The sequence below is a fragment of the Colius striatus genome, chromosome Z (genome assembly GCF_028858725.1).
Source record: "Colius striatus isolate bColStr4 chromosome Z, bColStr4.1.hap1, whole genome shotgun sequence".
In the NCBI taxonomy this organism is placed as follows: domain Eukaryota; kingdom Metazoa; phylum Chordata; class Aves; order Coliiformes; family Coliidae; genus Colius; species Colius striatus.
This window is the reverse complement of record NC_084790.1, coordinates 16,368,328-16,381,759: the sequence shown is the minus strand read 5'-3', so window position 1 is coordinate 16,381,759 and position 13,432 is coordinate 16,368,328. Positions and strand designations below refer to the sequence as shown.

Below are 13,432 nucleotides of genomic sequence, written 5' to 3'. Positions count from 1 at the left end.
AAACCACAAGTGACACAATCACTTTAACTAACGGTATAAAACAGCAGCTTGATATATTTCTATATGTGTTTCTGTGTGTGAAGCATGGGCATGGGAAGCAAATGGCACTGATCAAACCCTGTGAACTCAGTGGCCACCCAACAAGAGCACCATTGTCTGCTAGTCACCCCCGCCCTTGCTCTCCCTTATCCTGCATGCTATTAATACACACTGCAGCAGAAGATAGTCAGCTAGGAACACAATGGCACTTACCAGTGACCTGAACAATCTCATTGCCTCTGGGTTTATATAAGCAGTAAAATGCCTTTGACACACACATTAAGGAATTATAGCCAGCCAACCCGAAGAGCTCTCTTTTTAACAGCTCTTAGAGATTTTTGTCTAATTATGTAGTTGTACACAGTTGAAGACAATGCTGGCTTCATCCATCAGATATTTTCTTCTTAATTGTGCTTAAACACTGTGAAAAACTTATAAAAACAAACAAACAAAATCCCTGGTTTTGTCTACTTATTTTACTAGACATACTTCATTGGTTTTACTTGCACTTCACTTTCTGCTGAACCTGGAAGTTCTCCAGCTGAAGTTTCTATCAGTGCTTTTCTTAAAGCACATTACATTTTTCACCATTTACATATCTAAACGTGGTCAGTTTCTTTTTAGTTCTATTAAGGATATATTCAAGAAATCAGATGTTCTGCAAAAAAATACAAAACATGCGGCACAAGAAGTCCTTACTTTTTGTAGTACGCTCAGCAGGAATGAAAGAATAAGCTTTCTTTTACTCTGAAAGGGTAAGAATTGCTCTTGATTTGCCTGCTAAGTTCCTGGTTTCATGACATACCAGGTACTCCCGTGACAGGACTAAGACTACAATACCTTACTGATATCTAGGTTATACTGATATCTCCCTTGTCTGACTTGCTGGTGCAAAACGTGGGATGTTGCTACCAGGAGCAGTCTGCAAAAGGATGTAAGCATCAGTGCAAGACTATTGGCTGCCCCCTTTCAAACAAACCATGAGTTCTTCACACAAACCATCACGCTGCTGCTAAAATTTGCTTATAAACAGACAGATCAAACTCACTAGTAGCTAACTACATGTCCTCTGTAGCTGCAATAGCCTATCTTCAACAGATACAGAAAACCAGGTAATGAAGCTGTGCACCTCAGCCACTGAAATATATCTTTCTGCAGAGCCAAACCAGGGCTCTAACACCTCTATGCCATGGAGCTGGGAGTATGCCCCAAGTTGTCCCAGAGACCCCATTTACTAAAGCATGTCTACTTCCATCACTGCTTTAATGTATGAACAATTTCAGATCATACCATGTTTGGGTATTCAAGGAACAGAACCAGAGGTGCAGTATTTTACCAATTTCTTAACTGGTAATGCCCATTCTTTCATCAAGGCTGGAACCCATAGCTCACAATTAAGGCACACATACATAACTACCTAATTGGGGCACACATTTATGACAGCATGTAATTCTGTAAGTCCATGTGTCCATGCAATTAGTACGGTACATGTCATTACTTAGTAAGACACACAACTATGCAGTAAAACCTATGAGGAAACATTGCTGCTTATGAGAGGGAACCTTTCTTTGCTGGGGATTAGTAACTGAGCAAGCAGACGGACTACCAAAGGGAAAGAGAAGATAGGGAATAATGCTAGAGGAGGTTTTGGCCTGGTCAGAGGTAGGTCCAACTCAGAACTAGGTAAAGTTTCACGAACTACTTACGGGGGCCAACATTGCAGCCCCCTCTCTGTTACTGAACAAAAGGTGGCTCCACACAAACCCATCATAGGAAGGGAAAGCACAGCATATGAGGAAAAGGCATACTATTTAAAAAGGCACTCAGTTCTTCCCTCAATGCATTCTGGTAGACTCTGGGGACAATTTCATGAGATCATGACAATGAGAGTATGCTCCAGACACTCCTAAGTGGAGCAGAAGTCAATCTACTGATGAATTACCTGAGGAAGATCACTGATAAGATCATAAGGATAGAGGCAGCTGACAAAATACAGCTTTTTGAGATACTCCATACCACAGAGTCTGTCCAAGATAATTGTCTGTGTCTGGGAAAATGACACATCTTGGGATGATGACACCACAGTGATGGGATGCACAGAGCCCCCCGGCTCAGCTGTTTGACAGAAGAAGGTGAGCTTGCCAGAGGCTGCTTTCGGTCCTCAGTGATAACTATGTACCACCAGCTTTATGTTTGTTGCCTAAAGGGAGAAGGCTTTCCATAGCCTGCACCATTACAAAGGCCTGTAAATGGGAAAAGGGCTGCATTCAACCCAAATTGTAGTCTGGAATACTGTCTCAAAGTGATTCCCTTAAAGTGCTCATCTAGACTCAGATTTTCCAGAAGTTACTGTTACATTTACACAGCCTCTGAATGTGCATTCATTTCAGTTTAAGTCAAGATGCAACTGGCTAATCAGTGTCATTTCCACAATGCTGCAGCACTTTAGTAAACTGCAGTTATTAGCAGCTTAGAGGATTATTAACATATTTCCTCCTTGGCTGAATTCTTCATCTACAAAAGTGTAACTGTTTGGGCAATCAACTCTTTTAGAAGGAAAAAAATGTGGGTGTGCTACTAGCAAGACCCAGCAAATGTACTGCCAGTGCCTGCCTTTGTTTGATGCAACACAAAATGCCTATGACAACAAGTGGGAGGCAATCCTTCTGCACCACATTGACATTCTTCCAAAGCAAAAAGAGGATGGGGGGAGGAAGGAAAAGATTAAACAACTGAAAGCATTTCATGGTTTAAAAAATCTAAACCACAGTTTCCTCATTGCAGGCTTCTGCCAATCACTCCAGACAAGTTTCAGGACAGCTTTTGATGTTGTTGGTCTCCTGGTGTCGTTAGTATTGCTGACTTTCCATTTCTTCATGTTTCATCATCCTTTGGAGATGTCCTGTTCTGCATCTGCTTCTACTCCCACAGCCTGATCACTGAGCCAGTACTTTGCTCAAACCTTTTTCCTCTACTCTTGGATCTGACTCTTGGGCTGGCCATGCCTCTAGCAATTTTAGTACAACAGCATAACTTAAAATCACACTTGTTCCTAATCTAATCTATACCTCCTTGATGGTCAATCACCTTCTCCCTCTTCATGTACTGTCCTGACTTGCCTCCCTGAAGTCTCTTTGCAAAGGCAGAGGAGCCAGATGATGGCATTGCTAGGGAGTTAGTTGACTGGCAAACCTTCAAGAGAGCAGCTGCTTTCATTCAGCTCATCCTTTTGAAGAATGCAATCACCATCTGAGTCACAGATGGAGCCTGCATCAAGTATAAAAAATAGAAAAGTAATCTGCAGCTCTGTGCTTCCAGAGGACTATCCTGTCCAGTGTGAAAACAGCCAACACAGGTATTGCTCCACTTCTGCTACCAACAGCAGGCAGTTCTTTAGAGAAGTTTCCTGTAGAAAAATGGTACAAGGAGCAATGACTTTAAACTGAAAAAAGGTAGATTTAATTAGCTATTAGGAAGAAGGTCTTTCCTGGAAGGGCAGTGAGGCACTGCAACAGGTTCTCAGAGAGGTTGTGGCTGCCCTATCCCTGGAACTGTTGAAGGCCAGGCTGGATGGGGCTTTGAGCAACCTGGTATAGTAGAAGGTGCCCTTGTCCACAGCTCAGGGATTGGAAGTATATGATCTTTGTAGTCCTTTGTAACCCAAAGCATTCTATGATTCCATGTCACAGAAGCATTGAAGTTCTTAACAAGCCAGAAAATCAAAAGCAGAGTTGTACAAGTGTTGTTGTACAAGTTGTATAAGCACCCATCTCATAGTTCACATTCACTACTGCACAACAAGTGCTCAGAAGGGTCCCACCACCCCACCCTAGGTGGGAATGACAGTCCAAATCATTGTGACAGTTGTTGTCTTACGCCAGCTGGCATGCTCCTTCCCTCTCATGGCAGGCTCTCCCAGGCTGGCTGCCACTCCATCCACCTCCAAAAGGTGCTGTTCCCTTTTGTCACTGGAGGGACAAGAAGGCTCCAGCTGGCAGCCCTTGCAGAGAGCAGAAGAAATGAGCCAAACACTGTCTTTTGGAAATTCTCTGTTTGGGTGAACAAAAAGAAAGCAGGAGCAGGGAAAAAAAAATCTTCAAAAAGGTAATGGAAAAGGGGAAGAAAAGAGATGCAGCTGATGCTGTGGGGCTCAAGGTAAGGAATGAGATTTCTACTCACATTAACTATAGGAATCACATTTCTCCATTAAAAAAAGAAAAAAAAGCATAAAAAAGTCCCAAACCAAAGCATTGTCTTCTTGGTTCCATTTTTCCATTCAATAATTTATACTGACTCCTAAGGGTTTAAAAGTACTATGGAAAATCTGTCCAAAAAAGGTACTATTTTTCACTTAGTGAAACTGGACAAAATTCAAGTTTTGAGAAAAATAAAATCCACAGATCCTGTTGTCAAATTTTGTTGAATTTAGGACATGTCAGGCACATGCTGGCACTACCTTGAATAGTTCTATTCATAATCCCACTTGCACACAAAAAGCAAAGCCTGGCCTGTTCCTCTCACAGTCCAGTACACCATGTCTTCAATACACATATGGAAACGGTTTCCAATGATTAAAATGTGTTAGTGTTGAGTGTCGCAAGTGACATTGTCTGGAAGCAGCTCTTCACACTCATCAGTGACTTCTCTGAGGCAGCCAGAGAGTAAAACAGGCAAATTTTCTTTACAAAAAAAGCTGGTTTATTTCCTTCTAAGCATTTCAGAATCACTAAAGAGTACTGTCTACAAATCAATGAACTTTGTACTAGTTCCCACTAAGAAACAGAGTGGGGCTCCTGTAGAACAGAGATAGTAACAAGGGACGCAGGGATACAGTGCCCAGTAAGTGGCTCCTTGGAGAACTTGCCATGTGACATTTTCTGAGTGTTTTTCCACATGTCCTTTTTTTTTGCCTGTTTAAGAGAAGGAGTTGTGATTGCTCAGAACGTAAGTCAAAGGCTTTCCAATATTCATTCTTTTTCATTCTAGTTAAGTTACTAGGTTTCAGCTTCCCCATGTGATATGTTTTAAAGCCCTTTTATCAAACTGAACTCCAATCTTTTTTTGCTGCTCTAATAAATTCAGGATGGAGAAACACAGCTCAAAAATTATGAATACTTTAATCAAAATACATTGTATGGTAGGATATTTAAATGTTGAGCACATAAGAACTAAAACCTTATTTTTCCAAACACATCTCTGTAGCTCTGGTATTCTGTGTGCCCTCACCAAAAAACAGGTAATGTTTTTCCCAGGCAAGCCAGAATCCACCTTTGAAAGTACTTAGTACTTCACACTAACTCCAAGGTACGTAACTGCAAGTAGGAAGCCATTTATGCCAGTTATTTTCACTTACTCCCTAAAAATCCAATAAACCAAAAGGCTCATAGTACCTGCAAATAACTGTAATTCCACGAAGCATCTGCATGAGCAAATGATTTATATGGAAATGATTGGTTATGAACAAAAGGCTGACAATTTCTGAATGAAATAAGTATCACCTCTGATAAAAAAAAAACCAACCCAACAAACCATTGCAGAAGTTAATAGAGTATGATGGTTTCGTAGCTGGAGAAATACACTAGGAAAAGTAACATAGATTCAAGAGACATAGATGCAGATACTACTAATGTGTGGGGCTGGTTAGCTTTGCTGTGAAAGCTCTGTTCAGCTTTACAGTTATGAAGAAGAAACCCTGAAATTACAGGAACACTCCATTAAACTTCAATTTAGAAACTGCAGCACCATTTGGTACTTACACACTCCACTTCCCCTTTTTCTACCATCATGCAGATAATATGATGCCCCCAAAAGCTACAGAATAATGTTTCATACACATGGAGACAAATGGGAGCTCCTAGTACCCAAGAGATAAGTAAATTGGTGATAATATGATTTCAGGTACAAGAACCTGCATTCTGGAGACCATTCTCTGCACTTCTGGCTTCTGGAATGTAGGTCAGCCTGAAAGTGCAACTGAATTAGAGCAGTAAAAGCATGTATAAGAAGGCATTTCATCCAGAAAAATGTGTTTTTCTCCTCATTTCCGTCACTTCCAATCCCATTCTTGATGCTCCCTTCACTTCCAAACTGATTTCTATCTCAAAAGAAAAATGCAGTGAGGTATTATTTTTTTCTATTATTTCACTCAGTTCCCCACACAGAATGACCAGGATAGTACATCTTATGTGAGGGCATAGCAAACAATGCTGCAGAGGCAGCACTAGGCTGAAGGTCAATACAAATATTATTAGTGTGTTAATCAACCACAACACCACAGATGGTTAGTACTTTTAAACTTTATTACACATTTCTCCTGAGGCTTACTTTTCCGTAGCTTGTCTCTAAAATCTGTCTTTGACGAAACAAGAATGAATGCTTACAACATCTGTGATATTTGATTTACAGAGCATGTGGTGCTAAGTCACTTAAAATGGTAAATACAACCTTCTGAAGCAGTTTCTGATGCTACCTGAGGAAGTTGAATGGTTTACTGAAGTAAATGAAGACCATTGCAACCAACACATAAGGAATATGATACAATTAGAAAAATGTCCTCTACCTGGCAGGGAATACAAATCCTTAAGTAATAGAAGGAGATCTTCGCAGCAGAAGGTCACAGATGAGGTTCTGTACCATGAGCCATTGCATTAGCCCAGTCTGCTTGGATGAGTTGCCCTGAGTCAGTGCTGGTGGATCTGAGCTCACAGCTCACAGCTCTGCTGTTAATAGCCCTCTCTTATGTTCAGCCTCTGGTTTGATGTCAAGTAAAAGCGGAGAAATCTCCATTGAATACGGACAGAAATATGTTCAGCTTAACAAAGTGCGCAATACAGATACTGAGCAAAGCAGAACATGGCTTCTGAATGTATGCACAAAAAAATCAGTTCCACAAAATATGGCAGTTGAAACCTGCCCAACACGCAGGTTGGGATGGAACAATTGCTCTGGTAAAGCATGACCTAATCCCGGCGGGGAGGAGTAAGGACGCTAAACTAAGCCTTGCTTTTAATACCCTCTAACCCATGGAGATAATGTCAGCACAAGGAAGAGAGACCTTTACGGTCATTTAGTCTTTTCATTGAAGGTGGGGGGGGGGGGGGGGGGGGGGGGGGGGTGTTCCTGTTCCATCTAAAGAATGGAGCTACAATCCCCTGTAAATGTGGGATCTAGCATTGGTATATTAATCATTTTGGTGTCTGAGATAGAGACCTCTTGAGGAAGGAATATGGGTTAGGCAGGGGCAGGAGGAAGGCAGTAAAGAGACAAAAGACCACTAAACTGCATTTTCTGAAGAAAGAGACATGATCTCTCTATGCAGGAACTCTTTCAACGCCAATATGGTAGGGACTCAATACTTTAAGTGAAGCAAGCAGCTATAAATCTTTGCAAATAAAGCCAAAGATAGATTACTTTTCACTTCCATGTTTCACAAACAGCAACTGACAGAGATCATACCGCTTTTAACTATTACCTAAAGCCTAATTAATACTTGCTGCACTTCTAAAGGGTATTGGCTGTTCAAGATCTACTGGAGTTTGACAGAAGTGATGCTGCAGAGAAGGCTAAAGAAAACTATCCTCAGAAATGTGAAAATAGGCAAAATATCTACTTATCTTTGGGAGGTAAAGAAAGGTTAAAAATTATTATTGATGCTTTGCCTCTATCAGTAGGACTTGTTACATCTGCTCTTGTCCATTAGGTTAAGATCCATCACAGCAAAATCTCCTTAAACAAAGGTAGGCCTAGGTAACTGCATGGTGTAGCCTGTCTCACTTGATGGTTGCCTACACTACCAGAAGCACAAAGAGAGGGACAATCTTTGTTTCACTGCATGCAGTGAGCCTTGGGAGGGTTTGAGTACTCTACGGATTGCCTTATTCCCAGTTTTTCAGGGAAGCGGGGTTATTTTAAAGCTAGAGGTCCCTAAAACTCTTTATAAAGAGAATGTTCATAGTGGCTAAAAAAGGTCCCAATTTATATTTATTTAGCCTATTTCACACTGTATTCTAGGCTGTTACCTCCAGACTCATGGAACTTCAGCAGAGGAAAACTGAGAAGATATGAAGAAAGAAGAAATCTAGCCTAGTCCTAGCTTAAAAATTATTTGTATTACATACGTGGAGAGTGGGAAAATATGAGGGTGACCAAAGTATAACTAAAGTCTGTGCCAATAGCAGTGTTATGCACACAAGTGGGGAGAAAAGCCACTTCCAATGAGAGCCAGGCACACCACCTCCCCTGAGTCAAGCTCTCCAACATGTCACCACACTCACAGCCCATAAGTAAACCACCTAACTAAAATGCCTTCAATCCAGCCCCTCCTTTCCAAAAATATGCCACAGTGAAAATAGCATCTGGGCTACAAGCTGGAGGTTTTTATACAAGAGCCAAAACCTTGTAACTCTAGTGAACTGCAATTTGCAGGGCTCTTATCTCTGAGAGTATGCATGTAATTTAATTTGCACATAGAAAAGTGCCCTAACACTGACAAAAAATGAAAAATGCTATTGCTGGGTTAAGTACAATGTAGCCAAGACAACCAGAGACTTTGACACATTGTTTCTACAAAAGGCCAGCGAATAGGTAATAAAAGGAAAAAGAAGAGAGACTACCAGATCTACAGAACAATTTTTCTAGTAAGAAGCTAAATGTGTACAGTCTCTAAAAAGGAGGATGTTGCTAAATTCTCCACATGCCATTGCTGTCCTCAGGCTATAAATATGACCTACCATGTGAGTTAGGCCTTGTGAGTGATTAGCAACTTCATCTAAGCTTTGCTCCTTTGCTCCTGTAGTGCTAAAACTAAGCACTACAGTTATCTTACTATCTGCTGCAGCAGAATACTTCATCGAAAGTGAGAGTTGTACAGGAGTTTTTTTCTAATTCCTTATTTGGGAAAAGAAGCAGTTGAGGAATTCTGGGGAATAAGACATTCCCTTTCATCACCTACTACTTTCCGTCCCTCTGCCCCTGCTCTCCTCCTTTCTTCCAAGCAAAGACTCATTATCCCTCCTTTTCCTGCTGAAAAGCTGCTGATTAAATGACCTACAGCACATCTGGACTACATTAGGATATTATTTGATTAAGGCATTCATCACTTGTTCTTTCAGCAAGTGGAGGAATAAGATAATGGTAGGGGAAAATGGTGTGTTAACTGGCTAGTCCAGCTCAAACTGCTCTGCTTGAAAAAGTCCAATTGCTCAGTTGTGGGTCCTTTTTTTCCCCTATTCACAGAAAAATGAAATAAATATTGGATGTTGGCAAGATCATTAACACCAAGCAAGCTGTTACACTAAGGGTTGCTGTTATCTGTATTTCTTAGAGAATTTGCCCTTTGGTAGGAAATATTTGCTTGGAGGTATTTTAAACGGTTGCAAAAAGGCTCCCCATTAAACTTCAAGCAGCACCTCACATTTCTGTACAAATTAGAAGTTTTACATATTCTAGGTTTAGGGGAGAAAGGTCACAGGGGAAAATGGCTTAACCAGATCTCCTCAAAAGGCTACTGTTTACAAGCCCATCACACAAGCAGTAACTTAGTTTTCAGCATCTGAAGAGATTGCAGGACACTTCAGCTATGGAATCTGTGTATTTAAAATCCAAAGCAAAGACTAAAAACCAAAGCACAGGCTAGAAGGAAAGATCACGCTGCCTTGGCTTTCAGACACTTTACCTCAAAACATCCTTCCTTATTTCTCAAGAGCTAAGGAATGTACTATCCTGGTGCACACACAGAGGTATCAACTAATATCAACCAAATGTCACAGTGTACATCGAATGCCATAAAAGCCAGGAATGCTTGTGTTGTTAAATGTGAATGCTTACAGGACTAAGCTTAATTTCCTTCAACGCTAAACAACCAAAACATGAAGCTGAACAGACACCCTTAAAGCCTCTTTATCAGCTGAAGTTTGCTTTACAGTGTCAGGAAGGAGAACACACTCGATCAGTGGGAAACATAACCGTCCAGAACAACTAAAGAATTCAGCCAAAAGACTGCCAAGTGCTGCATAAAGAATATAGACACTGAACATGTGGGCAGTTTTCCTACTTATCATATTCACATGACATACAAATGTATCCTTTCTCTCTAGAATCAATATTCTCCTGCATTACACCAAAGCAGAAAGTTTTAAATTTCAGAAAGTTCTGCCTCCTTTTTACAGACCAGCCACAGAGCAATAAATTCCAACAGCCAACAGAGGGAAAAAATGGTATTTTAAATATCCCTCCTGCTATCAAATGATAATGGCTCAGTGTAGATACAAGTCACAGGTCAAAAATATTAGCTTACCCTTTTTCTCTTTCTCTCTGTTCTTGTAAAACTCTGAAGCAATCCCCAAAAAAACGTCCTTTTCCACAAGAGCCTTCACTTTTTTTTGGCTCGTTAAATCAAATGCTTTCCCCAGCTCGTTACAGGACTGTGATGTCATCGGCTGAGGGAGGGCTAGTTTAAAAAAAAAAAAAGAGACAGCCCACACTCTCAGTCCATTCACACAAAGAGACTGTTTTAAAAGGAAAATGCCAGTTCACACTACACAAAAAGAGCATGACTTGACTTAATCTGTAAGGGAGCCACCTCCTTCAAAATCACATTAGCAACAGACCTGAAGATCTGTTTTTCAGATAACACAGAGGGGTTTTTGGTATTTCGCTGGGTTTGGTTTTGTTTTAGGTTTTTTGTTGTTGTTTCTGGTTTCGGGGGATTTTTTGGGGGGTTTTTTGGTGAGTAGGTGGAATGCAACACAGCATGTGGCTGACTTTGTACTAGAAATAAGCAATTACACGAAGGGCTGCTGTGAAAAACACAAGCTTCAAGCAGAGTTAGCAGTAATTTTTATCTACTAGGAAACAAACAAACAAAAAAAGATTGACTATGTTCTTTCCAGGGAATATATTTAAACATTAACTGAAGTGCTTAGGGCACCTTTGCTAACCTTCTGCTTCAGCAGACTCAGGATACAGCCGTGGTCTCCAGCCTGTAGGAAACATGTCAGCCACAAGAAAAACAACTGAAGACGTGGAGCATAAAAAAAAAAGAGAAGGGAGGGTGACCGGGGAAAAAAGCACAACGTTTCTACAACACAGTACTTGCTCATTACAGCTGCCTGTGGACTACTGACATTTGAGTACCCCTGGATTAAGTTTCCTGGAGGCTCAACAGTTAAAGCTAAAAACATAAGCTGTATTGACCTGGCATCCCCTGTGAAGGACCTCTGGACGCTGAGTTAAAATGGTTTTAATTTAGCATCACCTTACACATTGGTATAGATGGCACAGCTTAAATGTTGAAATAGCATATATTATCTAAAGAATTACATTAGATAAATTCACTTTCTCACTACTTCTAGGGCATCAGGAAAGACACAGTCATCCTCAACCAGCAATTATGAAAAAGAACAGTAGTGGTATTTTTGATGCAAGAACCCTTGATGGCAGTGGGAGCCATCCAATGCTTGACTACATATGTGTCTGCACCACCTTAAATGAGGTAAGTTCAGTCTCTACAGCTTTAAAATAGGTAGGAAGCTCCTGATGAATCAATCTATGAACATAGAGTGGAAAGAAGCTTCCCACAAGAAAAAAAGAAAAAAAAACCCAAAAGATAGTCAAGATCCCTGTCCTAAAATAAAACTAAGAGTGGCTTTGGTGAGCCTAATGTGACAGGAAGTAACTGGGTGGTTTCATATACCACCTTTCATAGTGTCTGGACAAGTTATATATACACAATTGTAATTACAATACATAGTTTTACATGTAATACACTTAACTTTTCCTGTATTAGCTTCTTTTTTCTTCCCTTGGATCATCCAAGAATTCTACACTTTGATGAAGGATAAATGCCTCACAGAGAAATTAAATTCTGTGATAAACTGTATGGATTTAAAATGCAATTTCTGTAGCTCTTTACTAATTAAATACCAAGTTCAAGTAACCCTGCTTCACCTTTAGTGACTGAAGGAGCAGAAGATCACAAGATATTTATCTTATGCATTCACTTTGCCCCCAATGTCTAAAGCCCCACATGTCCCGTAGTCCACTGGAAGGCAGATCCTGTAACTGAAGCACTACCCAGGTTTGCAGGAGATGGTGCTCAAGACTTTTGCTACAGACTCAAGGAGCGGCCCACTTGACATGCAAATGGTCAGTTTTCACTGAAACCTAAAAGAGCCACTCTAGAAAATAGCTCTTTTTTTCTCTTTTTTTAAAAATTCTTTTTTTCCCCCTTAAATATCTTTGTCATACTGTTTTGGAAAACTGGAATAACAATATTTCCCTAACATACTGGTAATGAGGATCTTGTGTACCAGTATAGCAGTGTAGCTCAGTAGCAATGGCAAAAGGTAACACCCTATAAAACCCTCTTCTGCTAGTCTTGGCCTCAAATAAACAAACCAACCATTTTCCTCCCTGAAATTCAGATCCACTGTTACTGTAAACTTTAAGTTTGGTTTGTTGTTTTGTATTTTTCCCCTTTTCTTCCTTAAAGCCTTAGTTCCTTCCAATAGAACCTAAAACTTATGAAAAAAATTATAAAATTCTAGTACTCTCGGTTGAGGATAAAAGCTTGAACAGAAACTTGAAGTGGCTCAAAGATCAATAAACAAATAAAACTCTCAGAATTCTATCTCAAAGTGATCCATGAATACTTTAAAAGTGACTCCTCTTAACTTCTTGAAGTGCAAAGATTCTTGACATATCTGCATTTTAAACCACCTCTCCTGCATGACTATAAGCAGCCAGTGCCTTACATCATGCCATACTGAAAGGCAGTTAAGTGTACCAAGATTGAAATGTGTTGGAGAGTCTGTACAAGTGTCACAGATCCACCAAAAAAATCAACCAGTATTGTCATCGGAGATGTCATGGGCAAGATTATAAAAGACAGAGCCACGCTGGCATCAGCATCCGATTAAAAAAAAAGGACCATTTCAAAGTGATTTACCTGTTTCAGGCCTCTAATCTTCCAAATTTGCAGTACAAATTGCACATGAATGCCAAGGATGCTGGATTTTGTGCCTAAACATGTGCATATGAAAAGCTAGTGTGAGGCAGGGAACTCCTGGTTTTGGCTAGAGATCTGAGGATTATCAGATCTGCAGCCATATTTTCTCTCAGAATAGCAAGTTACATGCAATTTTAGTGCTGAATTAAACTTATCAATGAGAAAGACTAACTGGCCACCAAACTGCTCTCTCCATGCCAGGAGGCCACCTGTAGATGTGAGATGTGTGAGAAAGAGCTCAACCAGTCAAAGGAAAAAATGTAGGTGGCACCATGTTCTCTGCAAGGGCCTCATGACTTTGGGAGACATCTTTAATTCAAAACAGCCCTCCTCTGTGAACCTTCAAGATGAGGCACTGGATGTGGGGCACGGTCTATACTAAGAATA

The 13,432-nt window shown here is 40.4% G+C and overlaps 1 protein-coding gene across 8 annotated transcripts in view; it reads right to left on the bottom strand.

The window, feature by feature from the left end:
- The window catches only part of PALM2AKAP2 (PALM2 and AKAP2 fusion), a 264,450-nt gene that overhangs the window by 24,523 nt on the left and 226,495 nt on the right, over nt 1-13,432 (bottom strand). The window contains exon 1 of one of the 8 annotated variants that reach the window (XM_062017390.1): nt 10,334-10,415. The exons of the other annotated variants lie outside the window; for them this stretch is intronic. The gene's annotated coding sequence lies outside the window, so the exon portion shown is untranslated. Of the gene's footprint in view, nt 1-10,333; nt 10,416-13,432 lie in introns of those variants that run through there. 8 annotated transcript variants of the gene reach the window in all.